We start from the raw sequence: 21,510 nt of genomic DNA, 5'->3' as shown, positions 1-21,510 counted from the left end.
CTTTAAGTATGTCCTTCATGTGTTCCTGTACCAGCATCATTACCAGTGATGTTAAATCCAAATCTTGTTTTATTGGTGTGATGGGGTATTCAGGACATGCTGTTAAAGGAGAATTGGGTTCAGATGCTTCCATATTGCCTTGATTTCTGTTAGTGATGTTCCTGTGTTTGCCTTTTGCTATCTAGTTCTCACTGGTGCTAGTTGGTCTTGTCAATGCTGGACTCACCAGTGCAAGCTGCCTCTTCCCAGGTGGGCTCTGGTGTACAGCTGACCGCCAGAGCAAGCTTTGTGTTCCCAGTCTGCTTCTGGGTGCACACCAGGTCTCTTGTACTTCCTGGAGACTGAGTGTTGTGGCCCAGGCTGTTCAGATCCAGAAGCAGATCTGAAGGCTCCTGCTGGGGCCTGCTGGACTCACCAGAGCACACTGACTCCTCCCAGCCGGCCTCCTGGATGCCCCTCTTGCCTCTCTTTTTTTATTATTCGATATATTTTTTATTTACATTTCCAATGGTTTCCCCTTTTCTAGCCCCCACTCCCCGAAAGTCCCATAAGCCCCCTCTCTCCCCCTGTCCTCCCACCCACCCCTTCCTGCTTCCCCCTTCTAGTTTTGCCCTATACTGCTTCACTGAGTCCTTCCAGAACAAGGGGCCACTCCTCCGTTCTTCTTGTGCCTCATTTGATGTTTGGATTACCCTTTTGCCTCTTGCAGGACCTGGAGATGTGGTGTTGCAGCCCAGGCTGTTCTGGATTCGGAAGCAGAAATCTGCAGTTTCCCGCCAGAGGCCTCAGGACTGGAACCTAAGCTCCGTGCTGCTGGAGCAAGCTGTGTGCTCCCAGTCTGCTTCCGGGTGCACACCAGGTCGTTTAAGGGAATTTTTAATATCCCGAGAACAAAATTAAAATACCTGTAGCTGGGAATGATGATTTACATTCTTTAACAGTAAATATATAGTTTGTTAATTGCTTTCTCATATTACTAAAACCCAAGTTTAATTGTTTGTGTCCTAATAGTAACTCAAATACAGGGATTGTATTTCATCAGCAAATACAATTACTGGTTTACTCCTTAACCTGGGAATATAATAAAACAAAATAGTAGTATGCAATAAAATCAGTCAGAACACTAGACAGAAAAACAAAGTAATATCCTTGAGGATATAGCTTATGTTAGATACCAGATGAGTCACTAAGAAGATGAAAATGAGAGGAATATGATTTTTGTAGGTATCTCAGCTGTCTCACAAAGGATGACTTAGCTTTTAAACTTTAAAACTTTAATGTTTTTGGTGGAATTCCTAGATATGTTCCATGAGGATGAGACTATGCACAAAATGAACTCCCTGAGTTTACTAATTCCCATTCCTAATCAAGATTACAATGGGAAAGCATGAGCTTGAGGAAAGGCAAGGTTAGAATCAGGAATCTGTCATTAAGTCAATGCATTCACCTTCAGAGTGTTCTAACAGGAGTAGTTCCATCACTGAGATCCTAACTTTGGGCTTTCAGTGAGAAGAAAGTTGACTTTTACTCCTCTTCTTGGTCTAGTCTTGTTCTCTCCTATGTCACAAAGAGTACCATATGCCGCTTGTGTCTTCAACATCTTGGAATGCACAGCTTCTCTGTACTGGAGAGTCATCCACAAACAGTTGGCTACCATGCCATTCAAATTTTTAGACAAGGAAGTGATCAGAAGAGTAGCAGAATGGTAGTATTCAAAACATTACTTCAGCCTTTTATATTTACTATTAAATCCTAGAGAACCTCTTGCAAACTACTGTGAGTTATTTAATAAGGCATGTATAAATTAGCATAAAACATAAATAGGAATAATTTTTTATATTAGGTTACAGCATAATAGCATAATATACCTTTTTAAAAATAAATCTTAATTTATGTTTTGTGTGGTATTTCACACTTCCAATTTCAGTGCTAAAGGTACAGACACAGGCAGAACTCCATGTGGGGAAGGCAAGATAGATTTATATCTCAAGTTTCTTGGCAACCAGGGGATAATAAAAATCATTCATTAGGGGACAGCTTCATAAATATTGAAGAAGAAAATAAAGTACAGGTTTACAATGATTATTAGAGCCAGCACATAACTGAATAAAGTGCTCAGAGGCATTGGTCAGCTATAAAATGTACCTTGAAATTCAATAAGAGAGAGTAACACAGGTATCAAGGAATCTAATCTGCTAAAAAGACTCACCAGCACTGGGAGCCATAGCCTTGGGTGAAATGAAACTAACATCCTTCTGGGCTGAGTTCCAGTTCCACTGGTCCTGAAATGCTTGTTCATTTAGCTAAGAAACGCAGGAGACAAAACTGAGAGGGACTATGATCCTCTTTCCCGATTAGTCCAAGAAGCTCTGGTTCAAATTCATTCCTTCCAGCCTCGAGGAATGTGCACTAAGCTGACAGCTCTTCACACACCCTGGTTCATACCACGTAGCCATGTCTGCCATAAAGACTGAATAGTTTATCTTTTAAAGCAGAAAAATAGCCACCACACTTCACCATATCTTAAAGTCTCTGTACAAAGAACATTGGGGTGGAGGCCAAAAGAGACTCAGTTAATCAATTAAAGGATGTGATTTATGATCAACTCCATTTTCTGTTAACATATCATCTTTTCATGCTGTCCTGATCAAGGAAAACAGATTGAAGAAGATTATCTACAGCACTCACCTTGCTTTTAGTGAATTTTCTGTCCTTGTTTCTCAGTGACTTCACTGTTCAGTTGATGTATGCAGAGATAATTGAGTTTTCCAAGGAAGAAGTTTGAATGCTGCATCCAACTTTTAGAATAGTCACTTATAATGCTAGGACTATGGAATATATTGAAAGAAAATAGACTTGAAAATTCCACTCTCACATAGCATATGGATTTTATCATTTGTTACAGGGCCGTTGTAGTCTTTGCAGGTCAGCTCAAATAACCTTCTACAATTTTTTTTCATTTTTTGTTGCTTCCAGATTATTATTGGTTGATTTTAAATATCACTGATCTTCTGACCATGTAAGGAAAGTAAAATTCGTCCCTTAAGTAAATTTTTGACAACTTCTGGGAAGGCATGCCTGCTCTGCAGCCTTGCATGAGGAATCTTCAGTACCCTGGGAATCTGTCTTTAGCAATTATGTAGGGTAGTCCCTGGTACTGCATTACTTGCATGCAGTAAGTACTTAGTGTGACTTAGATAAATGCTACAGGTTTTTTTTTTAATAAGAAAAGGAAATGTATGCTTAATTTGATTTATGAACACTCACCTTCCTAGGAGAAACTAAATCTTCAATATAAAAGGTCAGTTCTATTACTTTTAATGGATCATATTTGCAGAGAGCATTTCTATAGGTTTTATTACAATAACATATATGCTATGGTAGTGTTTAAGAAGATGTATGGAATCAACTGATGAAACTAATTTTCTTTAGCCAATTCAGAAAAAAATATCACATAGCAAAGTTTTTACATTTATTAAACAGTGAAAGCACAAAAATATAGCTAAATACAGTCCTCTGCTCTCACCTGGAATCCATTGCAGCCTCATCTAAAAGCACTCCAGATCTGCTAGACTTGCAGTTCTCTGATCTCAGCAGGTGACCTGCTGAGACTGGAGCCAGAAAGATCCTGGACCTCACCTCGGTCTGGGAGGAGGAGTTTCCCAAGCTAATATATTGACTAACATTCATTAAAGCTTCAGTGTGATTGATGTTTAGCTGCAATTATTATAAGGAGCTTATTATATAATAAATTTAGTTTCATGTATCTATATTTAATAAAAAGGCAGCCATCTGGAAAATCATGGGAACCAAGAAAGCACATTTCTAGTAGACAAACAAGTGTCTATTGCATGGAGCTCTTGTCCCCTCCTGATCGGCCATCCTTTTGGAAAGGGCAAAACTTTGCAATAGGAAGTAGTGATTTGAGCATTCTAAATAAATTGAAGTTCATGTTAAGTCCTGAGAGAATTTGATTTTAGATACCATGTCGCTGCCATTCATCTGTTAGTTCATGCCTTCAAAGATGGTTATGAAGTTTTGATTTTATTTTTAATAAAAAAATATGTTTGAGAGAATGCAGTGACTATACCATTCTTCATCTAACAGGATTCTTGTTTGAATTATGTTTCAATGACTATAAAAATCTCTTTGTGGGTGACAGAAAAGACAGTTAATAGAAATAAAATGTTCACTATAGTATACAAGGAGACACATTTTACCCCACAGTGGTGAGCAGTTTCTCTACTTTTCAGAATGCCATCGGAATAGTAGTTGCATGCTATGAATCTGGGAGTTCAAAAACAAAAAAGTCACAGCTCTGCTAACATATTCCTGGTTGACTTATTACAAGGGTATTTAGCTCAGTACAAATTATTTTGGTACTATAAATTATGGTGTCTTGAATAAATCACTAGGGAGAAAGAGCCTTTTTGTGATTTTTGCTTGTCATAAATTAAAAAATTTATCAGTTCCTATTCCATACACAAGTGTAGTCTAGAGGACTGTCTCCTCCACTAACCTCCACAGTGGCCAAAGACATTAGTGATTCTCCACATTCTTAATGCTGCAGTCCTTTAATACAGTTCCTCATGTTCTGGTGACCCCAGTAATAAAATTTTTATTGCTACTTTACAGATATAATTTTATTGCTATAAATTGTAATATAAATACATACTATGTGACTCCAAGGTGGCCATGACCTATAAGTTGAGAACCACTGCAATGGACATTTTTCTTGACTTCTTACTGCAAAGATATTGTGTGTCCTGCTTTTAAACTCTCACAGGGATCACAAACTCTGATTATTGTTTTCAGATTTAGAATGTGTCCCACTTTATGTTTGTATAATATTTGATGTTTAGGGCATTAATGAATCTCATTTTCTCCACACAGTCTCTATTGACTACTCAAGAACGATCTATGATCTTTTAATGGCACACTCACTCTTACTCATCATCTCAGACAACATACAACTCCCAGACTCTACAACTTGCGCCTGGCCATTCTGTGTGTACATGAAGGCTGGATGCTCCAAGGGAACTTGTCAACTTCTGTGTATAAAATCATGATTTACATGGGACATTGCTTCACTTACCTTAGGCTGAGCCCTGAAGACTTCAAGCTCCACTCAGACTGAAATAGAAGCTGGCAAAAATGACCCACAGAATTGGCTATCTAGCTGAGACTTTTCCTAAGTGTATGATAATGTCATTTCTAACAGTGAATATGAAGGAAAGTTATTATCTTAATTATCTTTCGGTCCTTCATTGTCTTAGGTTAGACAGACTAACAGGATACAACCAAATATACTACAAAACAGATTTATAGTAGTTATTAACAGTGAATTAAGCATTCTGATTAAATTACTTTGGGTGATCTTATAACAGCTTAGTATATGCCAGATATTTGAAAATAATTAGCTAATTAATATTGTCTATTCATAGTTCAAATTAGTATTCACACTTTTCATTCTATTCTAAAGGAGTATAAAGAGTAACCCATTTATTTACGGCATTTTGTGTATACATGCTTGTGGTTGATTTCTCGTCCACACACTCCTCTCTCCTTGTCTGTCCACACCCATCCACAACCTTCTGCCTCCTTTTTATATTTTTATATTGCATACTCTCTACTACATTGGCCATTCACTTTGCATAATGCTTCTGTTTCTTCATCATGAACACTTTTCTAGTTTCTGATAAAACTAAGTAAAGACAGTTTGCCAGTTTTCACTTTCTATACAGCTTTGAAGCCAGTTATGTGTATTCCTTACTCTGTTCAAATCCTCAATATTCAGACTCACCTCAGTCTGATTGTCACAAATACCCACTTTTGCCATCCAGCTGTGTAAAATGAATATATACGCGGCTTATTGTTTGTAAATTCTAGAATATTGAGAATACACTCCTCAATTCTCCTCAAGAAGAATCACCATGATATATGATATCACAAATATCATATCTATTTTGAGACACATCCCTGTCTTCTGAGTGCTTGAATCTGCTTATACATTTCAACAGAAAGCAAATTGCCACATTTCTGCTTTGGTTTTATCTACCCCATTCTTATTAGACTTTCAGTTCCTCAAGGATAAAAATTAGTAAGTCATGGCAGAGTTCTTTAGCATAATATTTGACTCATAAATATTTTTATAAATTAAACTTAATGGATCTGCGAAGACTTTTATATTAGCTTCATAGAGAGCAGTCTATACCGATTGTCAATTATGTTAGTGAGCAATTAAAGATCAAGTAATATGATTTTGTTCTTTGAGTTTGTTGGATGCTGAAGAAGCTTTTGACAAAATTCAGCATCCTTTCATGCTTAAAGTCTTGGAGAGAACAGGAATTCAAGGCCCATACCTAAACATAGTAAAAGCAATATACAGCAAACCGGTAGCCAGCATCAAACTAAATGGAGAGAAACTTGAAGCAATCCCACTGAAATCAGGGACCAGACAAGGCTGCCCCCTTTCTCCTTATCTTTTCAATATTGTACTTGAGGTACTAGCTCGGGCAATTCAACAACATAAGGAGGTCAAAGGGATGCAAATTGGAAAGGAAGAAGTCAAACTATCATTATTTGCAGATGACATGATCGTCTACCTAAGTGACCCAAAGAACTCCACTAGAGAGCTCCTACAGCTGATAAACAACTTCAGCAAAGTGGCAGGTTATAAAATCAACTCAAGCAAATCAGTGGCCTTCCTATACTCAAAGGATAAGCAGGCTGAGAAAGAAATTAGGGAAATGACCCCCTTCACAATAGCCACAAACAGTATAAAGTATCTTGGGGTGACTCTTACCAAACATGTGAAAGATCTGTATGACAAGAACTTCAAGACTCTGAAGAAGGAAATGGAAGAAGACCTCAAAAAATGGGAAAACCTCCCATGCTCATGGATCGGTAGAATCAATATAGTTAAAATGGCCATTTTGCCTAAAGCACTATACAGATTCAATGCAATACCCATCAAAATCCCAACTCAATTCTTCACAGAGTTAGAAAGAGCAAGTATCAAATTCATCTGGAACAACAAAAAACCCAGGATAGCTAAAACTATTCTCAGCAACAAAAGAAAATCTGGGGGAATCAGTATCCCTGACCTCAAGCAATACTACAGAGCAATAGTGTTAAAAACTGCATGGTATTGGTACAGTGACAGGCAGGAGGATCAATGGAACAGGATTGAAGATCCAGAAATGAACCCACACACCTATGGCCACTTGATCCTCGACAAAGAGGCTGAAAACATCCAATGGAAAAAAGATAGCCTTTTCAACAAATGGTGCTGGTTCACCTGGAGGTCAGCATGCAGAAGAATGCGAATTGATCCATCCTTGTCTCCTTGTACTAAGCTCAAATCCAAATGGATCAAGGACCTCCACATAAAGCCAGACACTCTGAAGCTAATAGAAAAGAAACTGGGGAAGACCCTTGAGGACATCGGTACAGGGAGAAAGTTTCTGAACAGAACACCAATAGCGTATGCTCTAAGAGCAAGAATTGACAAATGGGACCTCATAAGGTTACAGAGTATCTGTAAGGCAAAGGACACCATCAAGAGGACAGATCGGCAACCAACAAATTGGGAAAAGATCTTCACCAATCCTACATCAGATAGAGGGCTAATATCCAATATATATAAAGAACTCAAGAAGTTAGACTCCAGAAAACCGAACAACCCTACTAAAAAATGGGGTACAGAGTTAAACAAAGAATTCTCACCTGAAGAACTTCGGATGGCGGAGAAGCATCTTAAAAAATGCTCAACTTCATTAGTCATTAGGGAAATGCAAATCAAAACAACCCTAAGATTTCATCTTACACCAGTCAGAATGGCTAAGATTAAAAATTCAGGAGACAGCAGGTGTTGGAGAGGGTGTGGAGAAAGAGGAACACTCCTCCACTGCTGGTGGGGTTGCAAATTGGTACAACCACTCTGGAAATCAGTCTGGAGGTTCCCCCGAAAACTGGGCACCTCACTTCCAGAAGATCCTGCTATACCACTCCTGGGCATATACCCAGAAGACTCCCCACCATGTAATAAGGATACATGCTCTACTATGTTCATAGCAGCCCTATTTATAATTGCCAGATGCTGGAAAGAACCCAGGTATCCCTCAACAGAAGAGTGGATGCAAAAAATGTGGTATATCTACACAATGGAGTACTATTCAGCCATTAGAAACAATGAATTCATGAAATTCTTAGGCAAATGGATGGAGCTAGAGAATATCATACTAAGTGAGGTAACCCAGACTCAAAAGGTGAATCATGGTATGCACTCACTAATAAGTGGATATTAACCTAGAAAACTGGAATACCCAAAACATAATCCACACATCAAATGAGGTACAAGCAGAAAGGAGGAGTGGCCCCTGGTTCTGGAAAGACTCAGTGAAACAGTATTAGGCAAAACCAGAACGGGGAAGTAGGAAGGGGTGGGTGGGAGGACAGGGGAAGAGAAGGGGGCTTACGGGACTTTCGGGGAGTGGGGGGGGGGGGCTAGAAAAGGGAAATCATTTGAAATGTAAATAAATTATATCGAATAAAAAAATTAAAAAAAAAAGATCAAGTAATATAATATTAGGTGATAAATGAGAGGCAGGGCTTGGGTCAAATGTAAGAAAAGAATAATAAGCTGTCATCCACTCACTTATTCCAAATCAACAGAAGATTCTTTTTTTTTCTTTTTTTTATTCGATATTTTTATTTACATTTCAAATGATTTCCCCTTTTCTAGCCCCCCACTCCCCGAAAGTCCCGTAAGCCCTCTTCTCTCCCCCTGTCCTCCCACCCACCCCTTCCCACTTCCCCGTTCTGGTTTTGTATTCTTAGGATACAGAGAGAGAGAGAGAGAGAGAGAGAGAGAGAGAGAGAGAGAGAGAGAGAGAGAGAGAGAGAGAGAAAACAATGTAGGTTTGTCGCACAAATACATCTAACAGTACTAATCACTGGCACAGGAGAGCTTATAGAACCTTCCAAAGCTGGTCTCCCTACTGCACCTGCCTTTGTCATCTCTTTCTGAAATTTGCTTCAAGCAGCTGCTACCAATGACTTGACATTGCTGTGTGAACTGAAGCCCACTTGACATCAATAAGTGATTGTTATTGTTGATGTGAAAAAATATGGAGAAAGGAACCTAAAATTACTAGGAAAATAACCTAGTAATTTTAACTAACACAGTGCCAGAGAAATCCCTTTGATATTTCACCCTTCTTTCGATAGGCTGTCAGTCAAGAATAAAAAAGAGTCCCCATATATCCATTTATGCAAAAAAATCAAGCCCTTAATAAATGATGTAAACACATTTTTAAAGCAAAGGCCTTATAGTCAGGATGAGACATAGGTGACTGGATGTGGTGAGACATTCACCACTTATAAAGAAATGTAAAAAAAGAACACATCGAATAAAAAAAAAAAAGAATTGCTATGCCCTAATACTCATGTCTTCATTATGTTTTTCCATTTACAAGCTGATGCAATTATGATATGCTGTCCATAGTGCTGAGTACCTTTATGCATTTGACATTATTTGACTGATAAATGAATATATGTTCATATTATAGCAAGATAACTGTCCTTACCATGAAAATGTGGAAATGATTCCTTGATTTGTCTCAGACAGGTGGATACAGTCTGGATGCAGGCTGAAAGTACATGCTATCTGTGTTGTGCTGCTCTATGCAGTGAGTTTCAGACCTTGCACCCACATCTCTTCTTTCTCACATAAGCCTTAGAAAACGAACATTCTCTCACATGAATCAGTCAGTGCAATAAAAATTTTAAGTTTAATGTCAAGAAAGGTATGGGTGCCAGATCATTTTTAGAGGTGGAAAGGAATAAAGAACTCAAGTATAGTATATTAAGTAGTTAAAGATAGTACAAGGTTACTAGCAGCTGCTCACAGAACTTGAAGTTTTGAAATAAAGTCCTAACTGCACATGAAACGTTTGGAGATTGGTTCTTGGTGTATCAAATTGGATAAAATTGGGGGCATTCTCTGGCAGTCAGCCTACCTGGCACACTGTGCTTCTAAACTTGAAGCAAGGCACACCATGGTTCTATATATTCCATGAAATCAGAACACTGAATTCTGAGGTCTATGAGTAGCTGATGTAGCTGGCCTGATATGCCCCATGTCTCCTTTTCTGTTCTTTTGCACATACAAACCCAGGGGTTATGAGATCTCGCTGTCCAGTCTGAGATAGTGTGCTAACCCATCACAGATAGAAGTTGTTCACTATATAAGTAGTTGTTCACATACAGTAAATCAGATACTATTCCCTGAAACTGTCTCTATTGTAGTTCATCTCCTTGAACATCCTTATTCACAGACATTTTAGTACTGTTGGAATAAGCCCCCGTGATGACAGCAGAACACAACACTTTCTTCACAGCTATAATAGAGTTATGTATTTAATTTGTAATTTTATAAAACGAAGATAGAATAATTATGGATGTTCACCTCCATGACATCAATATTTCAAAGTTCTCTCAATGAAGTAATTCATTTCCCTTCCCTGTTTACATATAAATTAGTTGCACTAATGCTCAAAGCTTATTTGATTCCAGGACAGAACATCTATTGCCTCTCTCACCAGCAAAAAAGTTAGTTATCACTTTGTATATAGAAATAATTAGAAGCTTACATTTGATTCTACATTCAGCCCTGCTATCCTTCCTGCTCTGAGATTTGTAGGCAAAAGCACAAAACTTTAAAATATCAAATTAGGTTTAGTAGAATAGTAGAAAAGGAAAAAATGGTCATCAGAATGATGTTTTTATATGTGAAACATATTATATTATGAATGAACTTTGAAGGTCAGGATTGAGTTTTACTATCCCCCATTAGTGCTGTATTTCTTATACAAATCCATGGTGTCCATGGCTGCAAGAGTGACAAATAATAAATAATGACCACAGGTACTCAATCCTTACTGACTGTGGAAGTCTGAGATTATGAGTAACAGCTAGGTTTAATTTGTAGGATGGAAAGTAACTATACTTATTTAGTTTTAGACATCATTTTAAGCTTAGTAATAGAAAAGTTGTGAAAATATTAAAAGATGAGCAAAACTATCCCCCAATATCATTAAATACCTCTCAAGGTTTATATCTCAAACAGTCCCAGTCCCTCCCCTCTCTTTCTCTCCCTAACTATATGTATGCACGTGTGTGTGTTCAAGTTTTGCAGAGCGTATTAACTTGTAATTATGCTAATTTGAGATATAGCTATCAGTATGGTAGAACCAGAAAGTATCTTTCTAACTGACAGTATTCCTCATGCTTAAATGATAACAGAGACGATAAACCCTGACGTTGTACCTACTCATTTTTCCCAGCAATGACTTGATCCATGCCAATGGTTGGAAAACATGTCTCTTGTCCATGTTTGTTTTTCTTGAAATCAAAGTCTCTGGTACAATGTCAGCAGATGTAGTCCCTTGCAAGCATGTGTTTGTGAATAAACACTGAGTAGTGTCCTATAACATTGATGATCCTCAGATTTTCAGTATTTCTAAGGAAAATATTAGTCAAAGTACTGAATTTACAAGAAAATAGATGTTAATACTTACTATTACCTGCTCTTAAAAACGACTTATTACCAGTGTTCAGACATATTGTTTCACGAGCAATACACATTGACTAACAGTAAAACATCTCAAAGACCTCTAGAATTTTCAGTTCAGTACATATGATATGACACAAGTTTCAAATACTATATTTTTATTCATCTGAGTTTCTTATTTTTCTTTCTGTCTATATATTAAAAAATCATGTATATTATAGGTATGGGCATAAGCATTATTTTGTCTTGAGAATTTGTTACACCAATATGTTATTTTAGGAATGTTTTCCTGATGGTCCCTGACTGTCAGTAATGGCTGAGTGTTACTATAATATTAGATTTCAAAGAGATAATAAAGAAGATGCAGAAATTATATCAGAATTAATTTGCCCATATTTACAACTAGACAAATATAAGAGATAGCTTTAAATAGGACATCAAGACTATTATGACTGAAATTACATATGAAATATGTAGCATAATAATAAGGAAACTTCGTTGTGTTTTCTTTAGAGAAAAAACAAATGGAGTGATCAATAGAACAATTCTTCCTCAAGCACAAAGTGACTTTTGAATGTTATTGATTACTTGGAGATCAGTCTCAAGTCTTGAATATAGAAGATGGGAATGTGTTTAGAAAGAGGATGATTTGTTGAGAAGACACAAGATTAAAAACTTAAGACAATGAGGATGTTAATGAATACAGCAGACATAGACAGAAGAGAGTGTATATAACCATTAGCTCAGCTGCTTGAACAGTGACAAACTTGATATAAATGAAGGAGAAAGCCTTCTAAATATATCAACCTGTTCAGCGCAGCCCTCTCCCAGCCTTCCCCACCAAGGCCACTAAGGTCACACTCATCAAAAGATGCTCAAAGTCCAGTTTATAGCTCAGTCAGCCGAAGAACAGCCTCTGGTTTTAGAAAATAGCAAGTCTCTGAAATGCTGACAGGGTGTCCCTGTGCAGGTCACTAAGTACTGATGACACACTGAAGCCCAAGCAGAAGGTCTTTGTATCCAATGTGCCCCTTTCATAGAACTGATCATTAATGAGCGGGGTGAAGCTTACTCTTCTCCTCAACGCTCTTGCAACCCTAATAAAGCAAAATGGATGGGAATGGGAAGAACCTCTTGACACGGTTTATTAATAAGCAGTACATTAACATTGTTGGCTAGTCCTATTTTCTCAAAAGGCAATATTGCCCAACTTATTCAAATATGTTTATGCTATATGTTGTCCACAGCAAATAATATGAATTAGTTTAAGAATAAAATATCTACTGGCAGATTATCCACTAACACTAGAATTTTAATAATTTTAAAATTATCAAATAACAACATTTAAAATAGTCATTTATTAGTCTGTCTTTAAAACATTTCCTTCTTGAAACAACTAGGAAATATCTTTTAAATTTTAAGTGTTTGATATCCAAAAGTAAAATTTAATACTGCTAAAATACAAACTAGAGATATTTTCACACATATGCATATACTATATCTCCAGCAGGCATATAATTGACCTGCCTTAACCAGTTTTCTATTCATTATCTATTTCATTAATTAAATTGAAACCTTGCGCAATGTTAGAAAGTACATTAAGTGAAACTACAAAATAGAATTGCATGTATATATATGTCATAGTGGCAAAAATTTACAAATGGGCTTAAAGCTGTGCTTACTTGGGCAGAGGATCACTAAAGGCACAATTGGATTTAGATTATTGACTTATTCACACAGAAGAGCTCCTTGAATTATCTTCAAATACATTATTTTGAAAATCTTGTAAAATAACCTAATTTAACATAAAGTTGCAAATCGCTATGCTTGCATGGTAAGATCACTACCACTAATTCAGGTATTATAGAGGAAGCAAGGCTAGCAAAGTAACTTGTTTCTTGAAATCTTTAAAAAATGGAAAGTACCAACTTGTATTCCCACCAGCAGCGGAGGAGTGTTCCTCTTTCTCCATATCCTTGCCAACACCTGCTGCCTCCTGAGTTTTTAATCTTAGCCATTTTGATTGGTATGAGGTAAAATCTCAGGGTTGTTTTGATTTACATTTCCCTAATGACTAATGATACTGAACATTTCTTAAGGACCTTCTCAGCCATTCAAAGTTCTTCGGGTGAAAATTATTTGTTTAGTCCTGTACCCCATTTTTAATAGGGTTATTTGGTTCTCTGGAGTCTAACTTCTTGAGTTCTTGGAAATCAGTCTGGCGGTTCCTCAGAAAACTGGGCATGACACTTCCAGAGGACCCTGTTATACCACTCCTGGGCATATATCCAGAGGATTCCCCAGCATGCAATAAGGACACATGCTCCACTATGTTCAAAGCAGCCTTATTTATCATAGACAGAAGCTGGAAAGAACCCAGATGTCCCTCAATGGAGGAATGGATATAGAAAATGTGGTATATTTACACAATGGAATACTACTACCCAGCAATTATAAACAATGAATTCATGAAATTCTTAGGCAAATGGTTGGAAATGGAAAATATCATCCTAAGTGAGGTAATTCATTCACAAAAGAACACACATAAAATGCAATGACTGATAAGTAGATATTAGCCCAGAAGTTCTGAATACCTAAGACACAACTAACACATCAAATCACTCCCAAGAAGAAGGGATGAGAGGGCCCTGGTCCTGGAAAGGCTTGATGCAGCATTGTAGGGGATTACCAGGACAGAGAAGTGGGAGGGGCTTGATTGGGGAATGGGTGGAGGGAAGAGGGCTTATGGGACTTATGGGGAGGGGGGAACTGGGAAATGGAAAATCATTTGGAATGTAAACAAAGAATATAGAAAATAAAAAAGCGGGAAAGTTAACAAAAATACAAAAAAGCCAGAAATGACATTGTACTTCACCAATCTCAAGGGATAAAATGAAGAGACACACTTGTTAATGTTGAGGCACCAAAAATTCAGAGTTGCCCAGACTCTACAAGGAGAAAAAGGAGTAACACTGGGGTAATATGCTAAGCAGAAACAGCAAACATGTGCAAAAAGAAGTCCTCTGTCCTGTGTGTCTCCATTAACACAAAGTTTTCTGTGGACCCAGAGCAACAGCTAAATTTCCCTATATTCCAAGGTAACATTAAATATCGTTGGATTTTGATTTCTTTTTAATTTGCTGATATAAAATACTCAAATAAAAAACACTGATAAATACCAATGTAACTATTGTTTTTAACTATGTAAACTTAGCCTTTTGATATTTTCTTTTTGCAACTGAAGCTATATTCACTATCTGCTTCTAAATAAATTTATTTTAAAACTGTTCATCTTTGCTTACAGGCTAAACACAATGGTCTTTGGCATGAGACTTCAAAGAAGCTGGCTCTCACCAAGCCAAGCCGAAAGCTGCTGTTGAGCATTAAATACCTTAGTCTGTGAGATTAGTAGTAAGATTTATTTTTTTTCTCTTCAGCAAGTAATTTCAACAATGTGAAAAGACGTTAATACTATAGAGTTGAAGGTTTCTTTACTTGCTTGAGAAAGAAAAAAATACCTTACAGCTTAAATAGTTTGTAACCATCTGCTGGCAAGGAAATCACAACAATTTATTTTAAACTCTCTGGTGACAGTAAGGTAGTTTCTGCCACTAGCCTAATTAATTGTAACTATCAATATAAACCTTTCTGTTTAAAGTTAAAAATGACATTGCAGATGTCTGCGGTGGGGCTGAGGTTTGCTTGCCTGGCAAGGCCTGGACAGAGTCTTTGTGCTGCTTCTGTGCAACATCCCCATCACAATCACCAGCGAGGGAATTCGACGTGGGGTCTGTGTGGCTGCTGATGGAGGACAGGTGTATCTTGTCATTGGACTCATGGGAAAACATTCCAGAATCCCCTGTCTCATGGCTGCCTTCACTGATTGCTGAATACCCAGTGTCAAGGGCAGTAGCCCCAAAGGTCATGGGAAGCTAGTGGTCTGGCCTGGGGAGCTCGGGAGTCTTTATTGCTCATCAGCACTGTGGTGCCTGGCTGGTAAAAGCAGATGGACTGAGGAAATCTTTGAGTCTGTTCAACTTTGGTCTTCTTAGTGTCTTGGGAAAAAAAGCCACTTTTTCGTAGTGTTGTTTTTAATTATAGGACCGTAGCTATTGATGGTCAGGTCAGTCCCTCCCTTCGCATCGATGAGTCTGCTTGACATCATGGGTACCAAGGACTCTTCATTCTCTGTAGCTCTCTCCAGGTTCTTCCCCATGTCACTCCCCACTGCTACAGAGGCACTGGCTTGGGATAACAGCTAGGTTCCACTCCGCACCGTCTTAAGATGGATGACTTCCTGGCTTTGCTTTGGTATATCTAGATGATAACACAGATGAGGATACAGGTTAAGGCTATGCCAATGCCGACTGCGATGCCCATCATTGACTTATGGTCCAGATGGTAATAGCCTGAGTAAACTATGGCATTGAAGAATCCAAACGCTTGGGCTTCTGGTTCAATTCTGAAGCATCCTTGGGGAGGACAGCCAACTCCACGGAATCTGAAAACCCTTCTCCCACCTCGTTGGACGCAGATATCTTGACAATGTACACATTCCCTGCCACCAGGTTTTCCAGCAGAACCACGGTTAGTGCCCCTTCTCGGGGAAGGACCTGCCACTCGCTCACAATCCAGGACTCCCTGGAAGCATACAAAATGGTGTAGAATGTCACCACTGTCTCTGGGCCATATGGGGGTTTCCAGGAAACAAGGGCAGTGTTGTCTTCCATCAGAGTCACCTTCACCCTGACTGGGAGGCATGTGGGTACTTCTGGCAGTATGGAATGGTAGACCACGGGACTCCAGGGACTAGAGAGCTGGTCGACGTACAGTCAGACAGGAAATTCATACTTGGTGTTTGGTTCTAGTCCTTCAACCAGCGTGTGGGTTTCTGATGTTTGTAGGTAGAGAACCAGAATGGCGTTCTGCAGGCCAACAGGGTTACAGCAGATGGTGTAGTTAATGACTTGGGTGGTGGTGAACACAGGCCTCCTCCAGTGCAGGAAAATGGAAGAGGAGGTCTTAGCCTTCGCATAGAGATGGTGGGGTGGCAATGGTGGAGGGACCATGCGATCACGAACAGACACACATCCTGGAGTCCTGAAGATCTGGTCAGCGTGGTAGCCGTTTTCCATGTTGTTGTAAGCTAGGAGCCTCATGTGGTATTTTCTTCTGGGGTCCAAGCCACTGAGCGTATACAGCAGGTCACTGGTGTCTAAGAAGATACGTCCATGTTCCTGCTGCCCCTCTTCTTTATAAAATAGCTTGTAGCCTCGAATGACAGCAGGCTCCTCTGTGTCTTGCAGCTATCTCACTGAGATGGTGGTATAGTTCAGTGGTTCCAAATGCAGTTCAGTAGACTTAGGGCTTTTACGCTTGTGCTTTGATCGTTGTGTGTGAGGTCCACACTGATGACTCTCCCAGCCCCACGCAGGTAGCAGCAGTAATCCGAAACAGAGAGACACTAACTGGTTTAAGGCCTTCCAGAAGGTACTCGTGTACAGTCCCTGTAAGTTCTACAACTTGGATGGAATTATCAGTGCTCAGGCGGAAGGACAGCCGGTACAGCACCACTTAGCTCCGCCAGTACTTGGCCGGGATTTGCAGTGAAGAGACAAGAATGTCTTGGATTTCGACTTGTAAAGCTAATTTTGGGTAGTCTTAGGAGCACATCTTCTAGGGTGTTCTATGTTACATGATCTTGTCATGTTTGCCACAATGTAGAAAATATAGTTGCTGTCAGGTTCCCAGTCAATGATGATATAATTAGTTGTGTCATTTCCAAGGCTCACCTGATATCCCTCGTTGTTTAAACCTTCTGCCTTCACGTAGTGCACAGAGTAGGCAATGACCTTCTCTGAATTATACAGTAGTCTCTCCCAAGCTAGAAGGATAGCAGAGCTCGGCATGGTTTCAGCATGAATGTTGTAACGAGTGCTGGGTCTACCTTTCAGCATTACCATGGTCAGTCTGGCTCGAGACAGAACAGATCCTGTTTTCAGCCACATACTGATAGATGCCATAGTCTTCTGGGATAATCTGATTAATGACCAATTTGCTGTTGTACATTTTAGTCCTGTCATTTGAATGTGTCCTTCTTCCATGTTTTCAATCAGGACATTTTGGGTGAGGGAGTTTCTTCTGCTTGACATACAAACCTGTGCAGTGCCAACTCGTGACCTTGTTAAAAACGTTCAGGCTATTCGTCAGATGAAGGAGGAGTTAATATAATTAATGTTGCCATAGCAACCGTAAAGTTGCAGGTGCCTGTGGTGGTGGCCTGACAAATATTCATTCCAGCATGCTGTAGCTTGACATCTGATATAATGAGGTTGCTATTGCCAAGTACCTGAGTATTGAAGACATCAATACTCAAGACACCAGGAAATGATGGATTTGGGATATCCTGTGGCCATACACTCTAGCACTACTGTCTGACGTAGAGATGAGGTTACATTCTGTGGCCTGGCTATAATGGCTGGCATATAGAACGAACTCATCTCCTTAGCTGGAACTACGGTCAGCAAGGCCTCCATGCTTTTAAGCTTATGAACTATAGTAGTTCCAACACTGCGGTTAATTCCCAGCATCCTCCGGGCCAGCATCTAAGATCTGCAACTTCCCTGATGGCAGGGCAGTAACCCTGTCCATGGTTACAGGCAGAACTGTCCTATTAAATATCCATGTTATGACTACAAGGAGTGTTGATGGAATCTTGCATGAAAATCTAGCAACTCCTCCTTCATGGACTTCAGTAGACACTGCATAGACTTCAAACGCAGAGATAGTTGACAATGTCAGATGAACTTTCTCACTAAGAATGGCCCCATATTTGTTCACTGCCAAGCACTGATAAAATCCTTCATCTGATTGCTCTCCCTTCCTGCCTTCTACCTCACTAATGTATAAAGAGACATTAGATAAAACCTGGATCTGTTTATTTGTACACAATTTTGGTCCATTTTTTAACCATGTGACCTTAATGGGACCTTCTCCATTAGCCTGGAAATCTAAAAAGACTGGGTCTTCCCTTGTGACTGTTGCATTCTTTAATGAAAATCAGGTCGCTAAAGCTCCACATTCCTGGAACCAAGCCAAGCAACAGCAATAGCAGCCACAGCAGCAGGGGCAGCATCCCTAGATACACTGGAGGCGCCATTCAGCGGGGCTGTACAGGCAAGCTCAGGGCTCCTGGTGCAATCCACAGCTCTGGCAGGCATGGCAATGCACAGCTTGCAGGAGCATGGAACCCCATGAGTGAGCCAGGCAGCAGAGACCCCACACAAGATGCCTCCAGCGGGGGTCGAAGGAAACTGTAGAGGGCAGCAGCACAGTGGACAGCCTGGCAGGCCTGGGACTACTTTCTACATCAAATAATTCATATTGCATAGTTGAAAAATTATATATTTCAGAACTCATGTATTTAGAGGTCTTTCCCTTTTCCCTAAGAGCTATCCTGAAGGTCCCAGTGCTTACCATTTTTGCTGAGATGTAGCCACACGCCTAACTCCTGGAGTTTTTGTGATTTTAATTATCATGGGGTCATTAAGTTAACAGGGAGGGCATTCTCAGAGGATTGTGAGATATGTACATTATTACACAAAAAGCCTTATGCCCAGAGCAGCCATCAACACTCATGGAGGCTCACACCAGGGCCATGCCTTAAGGGTAGATACAATGTCACTGTCACCATAAAGACCAAGGGGGACTTGGCAGCTCCTAACTCTATCATGTGATTCCTCCCTCTCCCTTTCCTAGAACTCTCATCTCCTATTTCCAGCCTCAGCTATGAGGCCATCAATGATTTATGGACAGGAACACATGAGATTCTTTCAAATTAATGTGCCTTTTATATAACACTGGACATTTCCTAGTACCTTTGTCTTTTCACGTAGTACTGTCTCTCCCTGCTTTCCTGACATAGGCTTGTCACTTATCAGAGTTAACTGATATATACCTACTCTGCCTGAGTCTGGCACAAGGGAGTTCTTTCTACACTCTATCGCAAGTTTATTATTATTGAAAATTAAGATTAATACTAAAACTGGATTTGAACAACTGAAATAGAAAACAGTGAATCTACAATTTACAACCCAAAGATTTTGACTGATTTAAGGGTCAGTAGTGATCATCCTGCACAGAGGGCAGACAGATGTAAAGACTGCCATACTGAGAAGTCAAGGGAAAGGAACAAAAATGTTTAATGCACTGTACTTTGTGTCTTGCTGTGCATCAGTGCTCTCACTACATTTTTCTGTGTTCCTATTCATGTTCTGAAAATTAAAAGATTACCTGACATGAATAGGCTTTGATGAAACTTTACCGTGTGAGCAATTGATATTCAAGACAGATAGTAAAATAGTCATCTGTGTATTTCTTATTGATTTTATATTCGTTTATGTGTATATTCTTTTTTAAAGTAATTTAGGAAGAAAACTTCTCCTGATATGATTCATGCTAGTGCTATTACAATAGTATTAAAATAAGTAAGACACCCATTGTGTATAAAATGAAATATCCCAAGTAGAGAGAATGTGTCCTAGAGACGATTTTATTAAAACAGTTTTGATACTTGTAATTCATCACTGCTCTATTTCTGTAGAACTACTCAAGAAAAGTAGGGATGATACAGTCAGAAGAAAGTCTGGTTTTGCCAGGGTAATCCATTTGATAACCACATGACTTGTCCAAATACATTATCTGACTAAACCTCATAGAAAATATGCCAAAATACTTGTCCAACAGAGAAAATTCAGCTATGCCTGTTTTTGTTTTGTTCCCATGACACATTATTTTGTTTGTTTTCTTTAATTTTTTTCTCAGCATAATATTTTTCTTGATTATTTGGAAATTTCACCCTGATCACACTCACTTCCTGTCATCCCAGGTCCACCATTCCAACCTTGTGATCTTACACAATAAGAAGAAAAAATACTCAGTACTTTTTTATTTGACCATTATACTCACGGGAGCATGGTCAAACTCCCAGTGAGCAGGCCAGTAAAGAAAACAAACCCTTGGAGGTGGAGGAGATGGGGGTCATGAACTGTGAAGGGATAGGTCTACCCAGTAGCCATGAACTGTGGAGAGCTATACTTCAGGATCCCTATCACATTATTTTCCATCTTTGAAACTCACTTTATTGATTTGTATAAACTTCCTCTCACATGGAGGAATATATTGTTATAGTCATTAGCTTATCTCTCTCTCTCTCTCTCTCTCTCTCTCTCTTAAAAAAAAAAAAACTCTATGCTTAAGAGCAATGGAGCCAAAAGGAGAAAAACTATGAGCTACAATAGAAAGGCCCTTAGAACCTGTTAAAATACTGAATCCTGGAATATGCAACAAGCTGACAATAAGTATACCAGCTCATCTAAGCCTGTATACCACTGAGTCTCATGCTGAGCTACTGTTCAGTGCTCTGTTCCTCTGCTCTTGGACTTGAGTCTCAGACCCAATTCCCCAGCCAGAGACTTAAAGCCTAGGACTGTAACAGAGTCAAGAAGTTGCCTGGATCCTAAGCAGATCCAAATGCAGGAGAACAGCTCCTTAACTTGCTCACAGCCCTTTCAAGGGGTGGCAGAGCCAGAACAGACAAACCTGATCAGGGTTGACTCCTAAGACCAGAAGTCAGATAGGCCAGGGCAGGGTGACCCTTCTGAAACAGAAGGACTGTCTGAGAAAAAGACTAGGCAGAGCTGCTCAGAGGAACACCAGAGCTAAGGATCTCACTACCAACCCAGAAGCTCTTTTGTTCTACAGATGGGGACATGAGGGGCTTAGCTACTGCAGTATAGTACAGGGGAGAGCAAGAGGCCCAAGTTGGAGCAGCTAGCCTTTTGGAGCTCTGGAGCACATAGACATCCGATGTCCTTGGCTTGTTTTATATACTCAGGGTCTCTGGCTTGGGCAGAGCTCATGGGCAGCACCAAGAA

At 39.4% G+C, this 21,510-nt stretch overlaps 1 pseudogene; it reads right to left on the bottom strand.

Annotated features, from left to right (window-relative positions):
* Window positions 1–15,195: 15,195 nt before the first annotated feature.
* LOC127689217 (protogenin-like) lies at window positions 15,196–18,734 on the bottom strand (annotated as a pseudogene).
* Between the last annotated feature and the right edge of the window lie 2,776 nt (window positions 18,735–21,510).

Source organism: Apodemus sylvaticus, chromosome 1 (genome assembly GCF_947179515.1).
Source record: "Apodemus sylvaticus chromosome 1, mApoSyl1.1, whole genome shotgun sequence".
Lineage (NCBI taxonomy): Eukaryota > Metazoa > Chordata > Mammalia > Rodentia > Muridae > Apodemus > Apodemus sylvaticus.
This window is presented reverse-complemented; position numbering and strand designations above follow the sequence as displayed.